Source organism: Podarcis erhardii (assembly GCF_964252035.2).
Source record: "Podarcis erhardii genome assembly, chromosome: W".
NCBI classification, from domain to species: domain Eukaryota; kingdom Metazoa; phylum Chordata; class Lepidosauria; order Squamata; family Lacertidae; genus Podarcis; species Podarcis erhardii.
Window position 1 is genome coordinate 23,331,914 of NC_138506.1, and position 17,744 is coordinate 23,349,657.

Consider the following 17,744-nt stretch of genomic DNA (forward strand, 5'->3'; position numbering starts at 1 on the left):
AGCGCATCTGCCCTCGCATTCTGCTCTCCCGGCACATATTGGATCTTAAAGTTAAAGTTGGCAAAGAACTCTGCCCATCTTATCTGTCTCTGGCACAATACCAGTGCCATACGCCAGTACTCCAAATTTTTGTGGTCCGTACACACCAAAATTTGGTGCTTCGCCCCAATCAGGAAGTGCCTCCATTGTTTGAAAGCAGCGACAATCGAAAGCAATTCTTTATCATAGATGGTGTAGTTCTGCTCCGATTTGTTTAGTTTCCGCGAAAAAAGGCACACGGCCGCCACTCCCCTTTTTGATTTAGCTGCAGCAGCACGGCCCCTATTGCCCGATCAGACGCGTCTGTCTCCACACGCAGTGGTTGAGCAGGGTCGACGTGGATCAGTTGCTCCTCCGAAGCGAATGCCCTCTTTAGCTTCTCAAACCCTTCTTGGGCTGCCTGCGTCCACCGAAACTTTTTCTTGGCACTGAGACAGTCCGTTATGGGCGCCATCAGTTTCGCAAAACCCTTGATGAATTTCCTGTAGAAATTGCTGAAACCCAGGAAACGCTGAACATCTTTCCTGGTCTTGGGGCTCTCCCATTCCACCACCGCCTTCACCTTCTCCGGATCCATGGCCAAATCCTTGTCCGACATCTGGTACCCCAGAAATTCGACCTCTTTCGCGTGGAACTGACACTTCTCCAGCTTGACCCACAAGCGATGCTCCTTAAGTTTGCTCAGGACCTGACGTACGTCCTTCACGTGCTGTTTCTCATCTTCGGAGTACATTAGCAAGTCGTCCAAAAAGCAAACGCAGTTCCTGTACAGCAAAGGTCCTAGTACGTGCTGCATGAAGGCTTGGAAACAGGGACTTCCGCACTGCAAACCGAAAGGCATGACGAGATACTCAAACGCCCCCTTTGGGGTGAACATGGTGGTCTTCCACTCATCACCCTCTCTCACTCGGATGAGGTTGTATGCCCCCTGGAGGTCCAGCTTGGTGAAAATCTTCCCTTTCCACACCCGGGCCAGGACATCGTCGATCCTCGGCATTGGGAAAGCCACGGGTTCCGTCAGGCTGTTCAGGATTCTAAAGTCCACTACAAGCCTCCTCTCATTAGTCGATTTCTTGTCCACGAAGAACACGGGGCTCCCACCTGCCGCCTTGGATTCCCTGATGAATCCCCTTCTTAGATTTTTCTCAATAAAATCCTTCAGGTCTTTGACCTCGCCCTCCGACATGAAATAGGTCTTTCCCACCGGAAACGTGGCGCCCGGGACCAGGTTGATCTGACAATCATATGGTCGATGCGGCGGCAACGCGTCAGCCTCTTTCTCGCTGAACACCTCCTGTAGATCCCTGTAACACGACGGGATTTCGGTCGTCCCCGCTCTGCATGCTGCCATCCTGGCCTCCGTCTGTCGAGGTTGCTCTAGACCCAGGCAGTTCTCCATGCAGTGCGTCAAACCGAACGTCAGGGACCGTTGATGCCAGGAAACCACCGGATCGTGCAAAGCCAACCAGCTCATGCCCAATATGATAGGTGGACCCGCCAGTGTGGCCACGTGAAAAGCGATGACCTCGGAGTGGGTAGACACCCGCATCCGCATTGGAGGCGTTCGATGAGTCACTTCACCTCCCAGCAGTTCTCTCCCATCAATTATAGTTACCTGCAGCGGAAAGTCCAAAGGCCTCAGGTTCAGTTGGTGCTGCGCTGCAAACTCCTTGCTAAAAAAGGACGCAGACGCTCCCGAATCCACTAATGTGAACTCCTCCACCGCCTGGCCATTTGGGAGCTCTAGGACCACCTTCAACACTATGCTTGCTTTGGGGTGTCCAAGCCGGGGACTTTCGGTGCTGCTCCCGCCTGGCTGTTGCCCCGGTCCACCACCAGCCAGGCTTCTCTGTTTCCCGAAGGCTGGGCTTCCTCTGCCTCTGCCTGTTGGGTGGCCCCCACCATTCCCTGCCAGTTATGATGCTCCGGACACACTCTGGCAAAGTGCCCTGTTTTCTGACACACAAAACATCTCTTGGCCGCCTGCCAGTCTTTTTTTCCTTCCCGCCCAACTGTTGCGCTTTCAAACTCTCCCGCGCGCGGGCTGTGCCTATTTCCATGGGCTCCTGCTCTTGTTGACGTTCTGAGGCAGCTGCAGGCATTTCAAGAATGCGGTCACCATGGAAACTCCACTCTCTGCCCTGCTTCCTTTCCCACCACCTGGCTTCCTGTCTCAAACCCACCGCAAGAGCAGCCTTCGTTAATTCATCCATATTTTTAGGGCGGGGGCCCCTTGCAAGCTCGTCTTTAATTTCTGGGTTCAGTCCAGCTCTAAACAAAGCTTGTACAGGGTCTGCTTATACATCCCACCCCAGTTTCTGCACGAGCAAGGCGAACTCTGACCAGTAACTCCGCACCGTGGATTTGCCTTGTTTCAAAGCCAAAAGCTCCTCCTGCGTCTTGTCAATTAAACTTTGATCTGCATAGATAAAGTCCATCGCTTGCCAAAACTTGGCCAGATTTCTGAGGGCTTCATTATTGGAGGCAATTAATGGCTGGATCCAACTTCTAGCCCCTCCCGACAGGTGCCTAATTACGTGAGCAACTTTCTGGGCATCGTCCCCAAACTGAGCAGATTGAAGCTCTAAAAAATATTTCATCTCCGTTTTGAAATCCTGATAATTTTCCGGATCGCCATTGAACCTTTCCACCCACACAGCCTTGCCCCCATCTGCCAATAGCCCACCTGTGGCTCCTCTTTGGGCAGCTCTGGCTTCCTCAAGACGGGCCTGCAAGTCTGACGATCTCTGTTCCAGCGCGGCATTTCTCTTCCTAAGCTCCAACACCTCTTTTTCCATTTTGGGGCTTATTCCTTATTCCACCAGCTTTTCAGCAGCAAGGGATTCGAGGCATGCTGTGAGAGGTGAGTGCTGCCAAAGCCAGCATAGATAAGACTCCAGGCTCGCCGCCAGTTGCTGTCTTTTAGATTTATTTATACAGTTCAAAAAGGTTTCCAGAGCTTCAAAGCATGTCCGTCTCAGTATGCTTAGATGCCTCGAATGGCTTTTTTTTCTTACTTCCCTTTCCCCAGCAGGCTAATCGGCGGAAACCCCGCCTCCTAGCTTCTCTGTTCAGAGGATAGCTAGTTCCGGGCTGATCATCCCCCCTCCCTGCCTCTTCTTCACTGTCAGAAGATAGGCTGCTAATTAGCTCTTTCAGCTCTTTATAAGTGCTCCTCTCCTCCCTTGGGTCTTTTGCCGTGTGCATTTCCCTGACAATGAGAACCTAAGAAGAGCCTGCAGGATCAGGCCAAAGGAGCCCGTTTAGCCCAGCGGCCAACCACATGCTTCAATGGGAAGCCCTCAATCACAACCTGAACGCAGGAGCCCTCTCCCCTCCTGCGGCTTCAGAAGCACCTCTGCCTCCAACTGTGGACGCAGAGCACAGCCATTGTGGCCAAGAGCCTCCCATAGCCCTCTCCTCCTGTGGGAGGTAGTTCCCTAGTTTAACTGTGCACTGTGGTCTGGCTTCTTCTGCACTGGTTAAACCACAGCAGCTGGCCCACAGCGGACCATCACGGTTCCTTTTCACAGACACAAACTGCCTTCTTATGGTTTTTTTTGCTTTTGATATGGCTCTTTTTACAAATATGTATGAAAGGTACTTGGCATTCCGGGTTGATTTGTAGGGGCCAGTTTGGACGCTGTGAAGGTTCCACCAGGTGAGGGTGACTCAGATGGCTAGTTTAAGACATGCTGAGGCCCTAAGCTATGTTAAGTTTAAAAGGCCCGACAGAATCACCAAATAAATAATAAACTTTTATATTTGCATATGTATGCGAGGTTGCAACTAAAAACTAACAGAAGCTAAACCCAAAAGCTACACGGCTTAGGTGTGCCTAAAAGACCACATGACCTCAAAAGAACCTGCCCAGGCTCTGAGGTCTTCAGGACCTTTTCTTGGCCCCCACAACCTTTGGTGGGGATGCAGGAGAGGGCCTTCACAGTGCTGGCTCCTCCCAGGCAACTTTGGAATTCCCTCCCTGGAGAAGCCAGGATGGCTCCTTCCTTGCTGTCTTTCTGCTGGCAGACTGTTTCATTCCAACAGACCTTTGGCTGACTGTTTTTAAGGAAAGGACTGGTGCTGTGCTTTTTTAAGTGTATTATCTGTATGTTTTTAACACACACAAATATATGGCCCACATGGTCCCTTCCAACTCTACAATTCTATGAATATATATATATATATATATATATATATATATATATAACATATATAAATGTTTATCAGTGTGTTTTTTAATTATTGTTTTCTGTTTTCAGCCATTCTTATTTAAATAATAATAATAATTTTATTATTTATACCCTGTCCATCTGGCAAAACATAATAAAACATTAAAAACTCCCTGTACAGAGCTGCCTTCAGATGTCTTCTAAAAGTTGCATAGTTAGGTTTTGCTAAGTTTTCCTGAAAGTTTGCCAGAGAGACCTCTGAGAAAGCCACTCACTCTGAGCCCTGACAGCGGAAGGGTGTAGCCACAGGAAACCTCCACACCTGGCTGGTCTCTTCCTCTGGGCTCTTTTTGGCCTCTCTTCACTCTTACTTCTTCATCTCATCACCAAGCCAGAAAGGTGAGAACTGCAATCACGGAGCCAGGAATTCTAACAAGAAGAACCTGCATGTCTGAGCTCCATTGCTCAGACTCCCATCTTAAGCGGGATTTAAGTATGTCTCTGTAACTGAATTGCCATGTTAAGCCTGAACAAAGCTGCTGTATCTGTTACTCTTCAACAAGTATCCTGAGTGAGTAAATGTTATTTTTATCTTTTACAAGACTGCTTGTGTGATTATTGTTTTAAGTGGGAGAAAAGGAGGAAATACCAGGAAAATCCAGTCTGCTTTAAAGCATCCTGGATTACTTAAAGTAAAAGGCTAAAACTGGACTATGATATCTAGGCTTTTAAGCTGCAAAGAGATGCACTCTGCTGAACTCACAAACATGAGGAAGGAAGGATAAGATCTAATAAATACACATTCCTACCACACGGTACATGGAAAGGCAGGATATAAATTTAACAAATAATCAATGTGGCTGATCAAACCTGTGGCCTTCTGAATGTGGATCGTGTGCCCTGTTGAGCTGTGGCTCTAGCTTACCTGTCCTGGGCCGCTGTCCTGGGCCCACTTGCTTGGGAATAAGCATCCTTGAAGTATCTGGGGCTCATTTCTGAGTAGACATATGAGATAGCATGTAATGGTTCTAGGGGGTTGCTCGTGCGTAAGTTGTCGCCACACCTGGCTGAGTCACCTGGGTGAACCCTTTCTGTCCGGACAGCCACCCATCCGTGGCTGTCTCAATTGCTGGCAGAATCCTTTAGTGGGCATTTCTTGAACTTCTTCCAGCAAAGAAGTTCTTTGATGCCCAGTCGCCTCCTACTCTCCCTGCGAGGAAGTCTTCTGCGCAGGGAGGGTCTGGGCAGCGGAGGACCCGTGCTCTCCCCGCTGGCCTCCGGTGAGGAGTCCAGGAGCCTTCTCTCCGATTCCCCCATCTGCCCCCCTTCTCCACTGGTGCTACGCTGATTTCCTTCCCCAGCGGATGGGCTGCCTCTCTCCCTACTGGGACCCTCTCCGGCATCCCTCTGGAGCCTTCCCTCCGCCTCTGGCTCCGATGGCAGTTCCCTGACATCCACCTCCCCCCCAGGACCCCCTCCACCCCTGGCCCGATTTTCCGACTCTATCTCGTCCCTTTCCTCAGCCGACGATGCGGGGAAGCCCCTGAAGGAGCTGTCACTATCCCCTGAGGATTCAAACCCCGCTTCCCACCCGCTCCGGTCTCTACCCGCTGGGTGGCCCTCCCAGTCCGATTCTTCTCCCTCGGACACCTCCCCTCCCTCCCCTTCGGAGGCAGGAAAGCCCACAAAGTCCTCTTCGTCGTCTGTGGTTCCAAATTCTTCCTCCCAGAATCTCGCTAGTGGTTTTGGTTTATCCGGGAACAAGCTGTGGAATTCTCCCACCAGATAATAATAATAATAATAATAATAATAATAATAATAATAATAATAATAATGTACCTTGCCCATCTGGCTGGGTTTCCCCAGCCACTCTGGGCGGCTTCCATAAAAACCAAAAATACACTAAAATATCACAAACTAAAAACGTCCCTGAACAGGGCTGCCTTAAGATGTCATCTGAATGTCAGGTAGTTATTTATCGCTTTGACATCTGATGGGAGGGCATTCCACAGGGCAGGCGCCACTACCGAGAAGGCGCTCTGCCTGGTTCCCTGTAGCTTTGCTTCTCGCAATGAGGGAACCGCCAGAAGGCCCTCGGCGCTGGACCTCAGCGTCCGGGCAGAACGATGGGGGTGGAGACGCTCCTTCAGGTATACTGGGCCGAGGCCGTTTAGGGCTTTAAAGGTCAACACCAGCACTTTGAATTGTGCTCGGAAACGTACTGGGAGCCAATGTAGGTCTTTCAAGACCGGTGTTATGTGGTCTCGGCGGCCGCCCCCAGTCACCAGTCTAGCTGCCACATTCTGGATTAGTTGTAGTTTCCGAGTCACCTTCAAAGGTAGCCCCACGTAGAGCGCATTGCAGTAGTCCAAGCGGGAGATAACCAGAGCATGCACCACTCTGGCGAGACAGTCCGTGGGCAGGTAGGGTCTCAGCCTGCGTACCAGGTGGAGTTGGTAGACAGCTGCCCTGGATACAGAATTGACCTGCGCCTCCATGGACAGCTGTGAGTCCAAAATGACTCCCAGGCTGCACACCTGGTCCTTCAGGGGCACAGTTACCCTATTCAGGACCAGGGAGTCCTCCACACCAGCCCGCCCCCTGTCCCCCAAAAACAGTACTTCTGTCTTGTCAGGATTGAACCTCAATCCATTAGCCACCATCCATCCTCCAACCGCCTCCAGGCACTCACACAGGACCTTCACCGCCTTCACTGGTTCTGATTTGAAAGAGAGGTAGAGCTGGGTATCATCTGCATATTGATGGACACCCAGTCCAATCCCCCTGATGATCTCTCCCAGCGCCTTCATATAGATGTTAAAAAGCATGGGGGAGAGGACGGAACCCTGAGGCACCCCACAAGTGAGGGCCCAGGGGTCTGAACACTCATCCCCCACCACCACTTTCTGAACACGGCCCAGGAGGAAGGAGCGAAACCACTGTGCCCCCAGCTCCCAGCCCCTCTAGACGGTCCAGAAGGATGTTATGGTTGATTGTATCAAATCAAGTCAAGTACTTTATTACGGTCATAGACCAGCATAAACAAAACATATACATAGATAGTATAACAGTATGAATCCAGGCGAATAATTATTAAATAAATAGGAGCTAGAACCAAACGTAGATTTAAACATATACATAGAGTACTTAATTAAGGATAGATAATGGGTCTAAAAATTTATAAGAAAGATTAAAAGATTAAAAGATCAGTTAACACAGCTATATGGGGTGGGCTTCAGAAGTGCGGATCTAATAATATGGGCCTTCATTTTAGGATTGAATTGTAGCATAGATCATTATTCGTCAGATACCTATCATAGCAGCTGTCAGAGTCACCCGTGGTCCCAGCTCACAAGAGACCAAAGTCCACTCCAGCTTATGTACAAAAGCTTTTATTGAAGAACATCATTAGCTTCACATCCGAGCTCCGTGACTCTACGTCTGTTACCCTTAGACCGCTGAAGTCCCCTCTGAGTCGGTCCCCCCTCTACACCAGTTTAAGAGGCTTGTACTGGTCCACCTCTTTCTCTCTTTCCTTTTCCGCAGGGTCTTTCTGCCCCCCTGTGTTCTCTCCCTTCGGGACTCTCCAGAGGCTGAATCCTCTGCCGCCTCCTCCCCCCTCCTTCGGGCTTTGGGACCAGGCTCCTCCCCAGGACTCTCTTCATTTCCGCGCGCCTCCCATTTTGAACTTGGCACGCGTACGTTGCTCCTGACCTTCCCTTCAACAGTTACACTGCCCTCGATACTACTTTCCTCCCCTTCCGGCAGGACGTTTTGCCCTGATCTCCTTCCCCTCTCTGCTTCCTGTTCTGCTCCTTCTGACACACTGGTCACTCCTCCCCCCTCACTCCGTTCCAGCGGAGCAGCCGGTCTCGCTCTCCAACTCCCACTGGGGGTTCCCCCTTCGTTTCCCTGCTCCTGACTGCTTCCCCCTCTAGCTCCCCTTGGCTTGACCAGAGGGGCTCCCTTTTGGGAGTCCTCCGATTCACTGGACGGACTCATGGACAATCTTGGGTCATTGTCATCCTCTTCCTCGTCACTCTGGAATCCTTCCCCCTCACTCTCTGTCTCCTCCCTCATCTGCGCCTCTCTCCCTGAACCCCTGACATCCATCCCCCCCTCGAAGCCCCCCCTTCCCCCCTCCCGGCCCTCGGAGGCAGGTCGTGGGAGCCGCAGCTCCTCGGAGGTAGATGCAGGATACAGTTCGTTTGTTTCAATGTCCTCTGCTAGCAGCTCGGTGTATGTGTGTTCGAATGCGGGTTCTTCACCCAAGGTGTTCTCGGCTCCCTCTTCCATTGCTACTTCGTCTGGTGCTGCCTGCCAAGGCCCCGTCAGCCATTTCTTGCGCCAGTCGTCCTCTGGTTGCTCGTCCCACCAGTAAGAGGGTTCTGTGTCTACCCCCGAACACGATCCCCTGGGCGGGCTTGAGTCTGGCGTTCTCTCCTCGGCGGAAGAAAAGCCCCTGAAAGTACTGTCTGAAAGTGTGGGCGTAAAGAGCCAGTCATCAAAATACTCGGCTGGCATGGGTCTATGCGGGAAAAGTGCATGGAACTCGTCTTTCAGAAGAGGTTCGTCTAAAGCGTAGTCCGGCACCCAAATATTGGCACTGGCCGGGGTACCCTCTCTGGCTAGAAGGTATTCTACTCCCTCTACCCCCCATCTCGAGTCCAGGATCTCAGTGACCTCGTTGAGCGGTTCGGCCCTGGGCGCCCCCTCCCTCTCGGGTGACTGAGTGCGTGCGTGCGGTACTGTTTCAGACTCCTGAAACCTGTGCGGGGTCTTGTAGGGAGTGAGCACCGACCTATGAAAGACCGGGTGCACTCTGGAACCTTCGGGGAGGGCCAGTCGAAAAGCTACAGGGTTGATCCTAGCCTCCACCTGGTATGGCCCTAGCTGCCTGTGTCCCAGCTTCTTCTTAGCCAACGACCTGGCTGGCATCGCTTGGGCCGCTAACCATACCCAGTCCCCCACCTGGATGTCCTCTCCCACTCTCCTGTTTTTGTCTGCCTGCACCTTATATGCTTGTTTGGCTAGCTCCAAATGTCTCCGCAGCTCCTCGTGCACCTCTTGCAGTTCTGCTGCGAACTGGTCGGCTTCTTGCGTCACCCCCTCTCCCGGTGTTACGAACCCCGGGAAGGTTCTGGGATGACGACCATTGTTCGCGAAGAACGGCGTCACCCCCGTCGACGCGTGCTTCGTGATGTTGTAGGCAAACTCCGCCATCGGCAGGTAGTCCACCCACGCCGCCGGGCGCTGATTGGCGTAACATCTCAGGTACTGCTGCATGATCGCGTTGACTCTCTCTGCTTGGCCGTTGGTCTGCGGATGCCTTGCCGACGTTAGGTTGATCTTGACATGCAGGATACCTAGAAGCTTCCGCCAAAAAGTAGAAACAAATTGGCGCCCCCTGTCGGACAGGATAGATTGTGGCAGCCCATGCACCTTGAACACGTGATCGATGAAGAGTTTGGCGGTCTGTTCCGCCGTCGCCACCTTCGCGCAAGGAATGAAGTGCGCCATCTTGGTGAACAGGTCCACCACCACCAGCACCGCCGTCTTGCCTCTGGAGCTGGGCAGGTCAGTGACGAAGTCCAGCGCCACCCTCTCCCACGGTTGCTGTGGCGTCTCCAGCGGTTCCAGTAACCCCGCTGGCTTCTGGTGCACTGGCTTGGACCTCTGACAAGTGTCACACCTGGCGACGTAATCCGCTATCTCTCCCCGCATCTGGGGCCACCAAAAGTCCCTGGCCACCAGTTCTATTGTCTTCTCCTTGCCGAAGTGGCCCGCACTGGGGGCGTCGTGCAACTGCTGCAGAACCCTCGCGCGGAGCTCTTCGCCCGGTACGTAGAGGGCACCTTTGTGAGTTAACAGCCCGTCGCGTAATTGGAACTCATCGTCTCTCTGCGAACCCCTGCGCAGCGCCTTGCTGAGCTTTCGGGAGTAAAAGGCACAGGGTCTCCAATTTGCTTGGGAATCTTCTTGCAGGAGTACGGCTCCCACCGCTCTGTCTGAGGCGTCGGTCTCTACTCGCATGGGTCTGCCCGGATTCACGTGCATCAGCTGCTCCTCGGAAGCGAAGAGGCTTTTAAGCTTCCTAAAAGAGCGCTCCGCCTGTTCTGTCCAAGCGAACTTCTTCTTCTTGGAACTGAGGGTGTCCGTGATTGCTGCCGTCTCCTTTGCAAAACCCCTGATGAATTTGCGGTAGAAATTGGCGAACCCGACAAATCTCTGGACCTCCTTCCGATTGCGTGGGCTCTTCCAGTCTAACACGGCGCGGACCTTGACGCTGTCCATGGCCAGCCCCTTGTCAGACAGCTTGTAGCTGAGGAAATCCACCTCCGTCACATCAAACTGGCATTTCTCCAACTTGGCGTAGAGCCTGTGTTCTCGCAGTCTCTGCAGGACCTCCTTCACGTCCCTTTCATGAGCTTCCTGCGATTCCGAAAAGATCAGGATGTCGTCGAGGAAACACACACACTTCTTGTAGAGGAGCCCCGCCAGCACGTGATGCATAAAGGCTTGGAAGACGTGAGATCCATTTTGGAGACCAAACGGCATAACTCTGTATTCATACGTGCCCAGAGGCGTGAACATGGCCGTCTTCCACTCATCGCCCTCCCGGATACGGATGAGGTTATACGCTCCACGCAGATCCAACTTGGTGAAGATCTTCCCCTTCCGCAAGGTCGCTAGGAGGTCATCAATCTTGGGCATGGGGAAGGCCTTGGGCTTGGTCATGGAATTTACGGCCCTGTAATCCACAATGAGTCTTTTCTGGGGCGTGTCCTTCTTCTTTACAAAAAACACAGGACTGCCCCCTACTGCTTTGGACTCCCGGATGAATCCACGCTTCAAATTATGCTCTATGAACTCCCTGAGTTCTTGCATCTCGTCCTCAGACATGGAATACAGCTTCGCAGTCGGCAGCTGCGCCCCCGGCAACAGGTCGATCGCGCAATCGTAAGGTCTGTGGGGCGGCAGCTGGTCAGCTTCCTTCTCGCAGAAAACCTCCAGGAAACTCTCGTACTTGCGAGGAACTGCCTGCGCCATGCCAAGTTGCAGCTGCTGCTCCGCCCCCTCCTCCTGGCTGGACTGGATACAATGTTGAGCACAGTACGATGAGCAAAAGGTGATCTGCCGTTGGTACCACGCTATCGCAGGACTGTGTCTCTCCAGCCAACTCATGCCTAGTACTATAGGCGTGTCCGACAAGCGGGTGACATTGAAGCTGATGACTTCTCTATGATGTCCAATCCGCATCTCCATGGGAGGCGTCTGTTGCACAACTTGTCCTCCCAGCAATTTCCTGCCATCAACCGTGACTACGTTTAGAGGCGTTGTCGCGGGCAGAAGCGCTATGCGATGCTGCTTGACGAAATGCACCCCCACAAAGTCCGCGTTACTCCCAGAATCGATCGTGATGGGGACTTCCAAGGTGTTTCCGTTCGGCAACTGGAGTGTTGCAGTGAGCTGCACCGTTGGCTTGGGTGGTAAAGGGTCTGTACGTTGCAAAGGCACTGGGGACTGCTCTACAGATTCGCCTGGCTGAGCCCCAGCAGCTCTGCTTCCAGCCAGGCACTGTCGTTTCCCTGAGGCTGCTCCTCTTGCATCACTTCTGCTGCCACTGTTGCTAAGGCTGCAGTGTGCTTCTGGGGCCTCTGGGGGCACTCTTTCGCCATGTGCTGTGCACTGTCACAGATGTAACATTTCCTGTTCCCTCTAGGAGGCTTCGCCTTTACTGCACCGGATGCTGGGACTCTGGCTGTTGCTTGAGCCTTAGCACCACCAATTTCCATCGGTTCCTCCCCCTGCCATGCCAGAGGCGAGGGATGTGCCTGGCTGAAGTCTCTGGGTAGAAAAGGAGGCGTCCTTGCCGGTGCACGCGCCTGGCGCCCCTCCTCATTGTGCCAAGGACGTTCTTCGTGCCGTACCCCTATTGCAAGAGCCCTCTGCACGACGTCCTCCAGGGTCTGAGGTCTGTCTCCCCTGGCAAGTTCATCTTTTATGGGGCCGCTGAGACCCTCCCAGAACAAATCTCTCACTGGTTTGCAGTCCTTCTCCCAGCCTAAGACAGTCAGTAAGGCGAAAAATCGCGAATGATACTGACGCACAGTGGCTCTGCCTTGCCGCAACCCGTGCATTTCCCTGCGTGCAAGATCAAGATCCACGGTTGACTGGAAACAAGCGTCCATCGCTTTAATAAATTCATCAGAATCGCGGCGGGCAGGGCCGTCTTCGCGCCACAAATTGCGCAACCAAGCTCTTGCCTCCCCATGCAAATGAGACACAATAAACCCCACTTTCTCCTCTTCATCTTTAAAGTCATTACGAAGCAAATGCAGTGCATACAAGACGTCTGCTCTGAAACTTGGGTAGTGCTTTAGGTTCCCATCGAAGTGGGTGACTAGACTGCCCCCCCCGCCTTCCAAGTCCAATTCCCTCTGATCTGGACCCTGGGAACCCTTCCTTGCTTGCACGCTCCCACCTTATTTGCAGGTCCTGGCAGCGCTTCTCCGCTTCATCACTCTTCTTCTGAGATGCAATGACTGCAGCGGTGAGTTCTGTAACTGCGTTGCGCAGTGTTGCTAGTTGCTCCTCCGCACTCATGGCCGCTACCATTCGTGAGCTTTGCAAAAAAAAATTTTGCGTTCTGTGGGAGGGGACTTACTGTCAGAGTCACCCGTGGTCCCAGCTCACAAGAGACCAAAGTCCACTCCAGCTTATGTACAAAAGCTTTTATTGAAGAACATCATTAGCTTCACATCCGAGCTCCGTGACTCTACGTCTGTTACCCTTAGACCGCTGAAGTCCCCTCTGAGTCGGTCCCCCCTCTACACCAGTTTAAGAGGCTTGTACTGGTCCACCTCTTTCTCTCTTTCCTTTTCCGCAGGGTCTTTCTGCCCCCCTGTGTTCTCTCCCTTCGGGACTCTCCAGAGGCTGAATCCTCTGCCGCCTCCTCCCCCCTCCTTCGGGCTTTGGGACCAGGCTCCTCCCCAGGACTCTCTTCATTTCCGCGCGCCTCCCATTTTGAACTTGGCGCGCGTACGTTGCTCCTGACCTTCCCTTCGACAGTTACACTGCCCTCGATACTACTTTCCTCCCCTTCCGGCAGGACGTTTTGCCCTGATCTCCTTCCCCTCTCTGCTTCCTGTTCTGCTCCTTCTGACACACTGGTCACTCCTCCCCCCTCACTCCGTTCCAGCGGAGCAGCCGGTCTCGCTCTCCAACTCCCACTGGGGGTTCCCCCTTCGTTTCTCTGCTCCTGACTGCTTCCCCCTCTAGCTCCCCTTGGCTTGACCAGAGGGGCTCCCTTTTGGGAGTCCTCCGATTCACTGGACGGACTCATGGACAATCTTGGGTCATTGTCATCCTCTTCCTCGTCACTCTGGAATCCTTCCCCCTCACTCTCTGTCTCCTCCCTCATCTGCGCCTCTCTCCCTGAACCCCTGACAGCAGCGCAATATCTGGTGACTGAATATGTGACTTCTGGGCTCTCTTCCTGTGAACCAGACCAAGTTTTATTGTGACAAAAGCCAGCGACACCAAACACCACAAGACCAAACAAAAAGAAATCAACAACAACATCAAGAAGAAGAAGAAGAAAAAAGAGATTACACAAGGGAACTTCGCAGTGTGCCACTCAACAAAAGAAATTTACGCTTCCTGATTGCTAAAGTGCAAAATTTGGCCACCTCATATGATATTGAGCTTGCGGAATCTTCCAGAAGGTATTTTCGTAGAATTTCGGGGGAGGATTCCAAATAATGTTGTAGGGGTATAAATTTTGATAAAAGCGGCAAAATAAGTTGAGCTCGTTCTTCACTATAAAATTCGCAGAATAGAAGGATGTGTGTAACCGATTCTACCTTATTAGGCATACAGGGGCAGAGACGTGCATGCATTGGTACCCGCGTGAATTTGCCGTACAGCACTGCTGAGGGCATTGTCTCAAAGCGGGCTCTAGAGAAAGCCCATCTATAAGCTTCGTTAGTGATGTTAGTTAAGTAAGGGGCAGCTGCAAAGTTAGGCCAAGCTTTTAAACATCTATATGTCTCCGGGAGTAGGGCGTCTTCTTGTTGTAATTCGACATCGTGAAGTCTCTGAGTGATAATTGCCTTTGCCTTGTTCTGAGTTCCAAGAAAAAGATTTTCAAGGTTTAGGCCAATTTGTTTGATCTTGTTAGTTATTTGCATAAGCCAAGGAGGATAGGGAACTGCGGCCAGGAAGCAAGGTAGCAGTCCCTTAGGATTGTAAGGGATTTTCAGCCAGAGGGATATTGCTTGCTCCCAGACTTTTAATTCCACTCTGGGTAGTCCTGCCTCTTGCCTTAAGACTGCATTAGGTGTACACTTTGGGGTAGCAAATAGTGATCTTAAGAATTTTGATTGTACTGTTTCAAGGGTCTTAAGGTTGGCAGAGGGGCTAATTTGAGTGCCATACAGGAGTTGGACTAAAGATTTTGCCTGAAAAGCTTTTAGGGCCATCGGGAGGAAGCCAGCACCTTTCCTTCTGAATAATCTAAGGATGGCATTTGCACTTCTTCCTGCTGATATAGCTGATGTGGTCAGGTGTGTTGACAGTTTGGCATTATAAGAGAAAGTAATGCCTAAGTATTGGAAGGTCTTAGTCTGTTCAATGGCGTTTCCCTTTACGCTCCAATTATCTTTCCTGAAGGAGCGGTTAAAATGTACAATTTTGGTTTTGGCAAAGTTAATTGTTGACAGTTCAGTGTTACATTGGTCACTAAACTTTCCTAAGGCACATTTCAGACCCACTTTGGTTTGAGAGAGAAGAACAGCGTCATCTGCATACATTAAAACTGGTACTTTTCTGCCGTTAGAGAACACGGGGGGGGGGGTGGGTTTCGATTTCACGGCAGCATGTGACCAGGGAGTTAACATAGATGTTAAATACATCTGGTCGATTGTATCAAAGGCCGCTGAGAGATCCAGCAGAACTAGGAAACAACTCTCACCTTTGTCCCTAGCTCGCCGGACATCATGAACCAGCGCGACCAAGGCAGTTTCAATCCCATGATGCGGCCTAAATCCCGATTGGAAGGGATCCAAATGGTCCGCATCCTCCAGGTGTGCCTGGAGTTGTTCAGCAACCACGCGCTCAATCACCTTGCCCAAGAATGGAAGATTTGAGACTGGGCGATAGTTGGCCATACTGGCCGGGTCTAAAGATGGTTTTTTAAGAAGCGGTTTAATGACCGCCTCTTTCAGCGGATCTGGGAATGTTCCCCCATAGAGGGAAGCATTCACCACCCCGCAGAGCCCATCGCCCAGCCCTTCCCGGCTTGCTTTTATTAGCCAGGATGGGCAAGGATCCAGGAGACAGGTGGTTGGTTTCACGCGTCCAAGCAGCCTGTCCACATCCTCGGGGGTAATGGATTGAAATTGATTCCATGCAACTTGACCAGACAGAGCTCTAGCACTCTCCCGCCCCAGCCCTGCTCCCACGGTGGTGTCTAGCTCCTTCCGAATATGAGTGATTTTATCTGCAAAAAACTTTGCAAAATCGTTGCAGGAGATCTTGGGGTCTTTACAAGGCCCCGGTGGTAAAGGTGGTTCCGTTAAATTACGAACCACCTGAAAGAGACTCCTGCTACTATTTTCTGCAGATGCAATAGAGGCGGTGAAGAAAGTCTTCTTCGCCATCGCTATCGCCACTTGGTAGGCTCGACGACGAGCTCTAACCTGTGTCCGGTCAGATTCGGAGTGAGTTTTTTGCCACCGACGCTCTAGCCGTCTCAGCGATTGTTTCATCGCCCTCAGCTCCAAAGAAAACCACGGAGCTGTCCGGGCTCCATGCAATCGGAGAGGGCGCTTCGGAGCCAGACAGTCGATAGCCCTGGTTAACTCCGCATTCCAGCGGGCCACCAGGGAATCAGCTGAAAGGCCATCAACATGGGATAAAGCATCCCCTACCACTCTCTGGAAACCATTTGGATCCATTAAGTGGTGGGGGCGGACCATCCGAATTGGTCCCACCTCCCTGCAGAGGGGAAGGGTCGCGGAGAAGTCCAGTTGCACCAGGAAGTGATCTGACCATGGCACTTCTTTTGTTTCACTTTTACTTAGTGTCAGATCACCCACGTCACTAGAGGTGAACACCAGGTCTAAGGCATGCCCATGACTATGAGTTGGACCAAACTTATTCAGGGACAGCCCCATGGAGGCCATGCTTTCCACGAAGTCCCGAGCAGCCCCTTGTAAGGTCGTGTCGGCATGGATGTTAAAATCCCCTAGGACAACCAAACCAGATGTCTCCAGGAGAAAATCCACCATGACCTGAAGCAGCTCAGACAGGGAATCCTTGGTGCAGCGGGGAGGTCGGTACACCAAAAGGAATCCTGTACTGCCCCTATTGCCCAACTTCCAGAACATGCACTCAGAAAACTGGATCTTCCCAGTAGGACGCCTGATGCAAGCTAGTGACTTCCTAAAAATCACTGCAACCCCCCCTCCCCGCCCACATGACCTGGGTTTCTGTGCGTAAGAGAAACCTGGTGGGCAAGCAGTGGCAAGGACAGGCCCATCTGCTTCCTCTCCCCCTTTGCCCTCTGGCATCGGTCGCACCCCCGTACATATTCCCGTAGATCTTCCCTCACTTTTGGCCACCAGAACTGCCTGGTGACGAGCAGCATGGTTTTGTACTGCCCAAAGTGTCCAGCTGTTGGGTTGTTGTGGAGTTGTTTGAGTACCTTCCCCCTCAAGTTCTCCCCTGGTACATACAGTGCCCCCTTATAGTACAGTAGCCCTTCTTTTTCCTCAAACCCTCCATGGTCTTCCCTTCCATCCCGGAGTTCCCTGATTTTCGCTTGAGCGAATGCGTCGTCTCTGGTAAGCCCAGCCAGTTCTCGTTTCCCAACCAACGCTCCCACACACACCCATCTGTCCTCGGGAAACACGTGTCGGGTCTCCGGCGGTCCCTCTCCTTCCATGTACTCCGGCTTCCTGGAGAGAGCATCCGCTCTTACGTTTTCCTCTTCCGGCACGTATCGTATCTCGAAGGAAGACTTGGAGAACTCCTGAGCCCATCAAATCTGTCTCTGGTTGAGTACTCGCGCGTTCCGCCAGTATTCCAAGTTCTTGTGGTCAGTACAGACCTGGATCTTGTGCCGCGCCCCTATCAACAGATGTCTCCATTGCCGAAAAGCCGCATAGATTGCCAGCAGTTCGCGGTCATACACTGTATAGTTTTGCTCAGACTTGCTCAGCTTCCTTGAGAAAAAGGCACATGGCCTCCAGCTCTGCTTGGCCCCCGGCTGCAAAAGGACCGCCCCGACGGCTCGATCGGACGCGTCTGTCTCCAGTCTCATGGGCTTCTCCAGATCAATGTGCAGGAGCTGCTCCTCCGAAGCAAACGCCTTCTTCATTCTTTCAAAGTATTGCTGGGCACTTTCTGTCCACGCGAACTTCTTTTTGCTACTGAGACAATCTGTGATGGGCACGGTCAAGTGAGCGAAGTTCTTTATGAACTTCCTGTAGAAGTTGCTGAACCCTAAGAACCTCTGCACATCCTTCC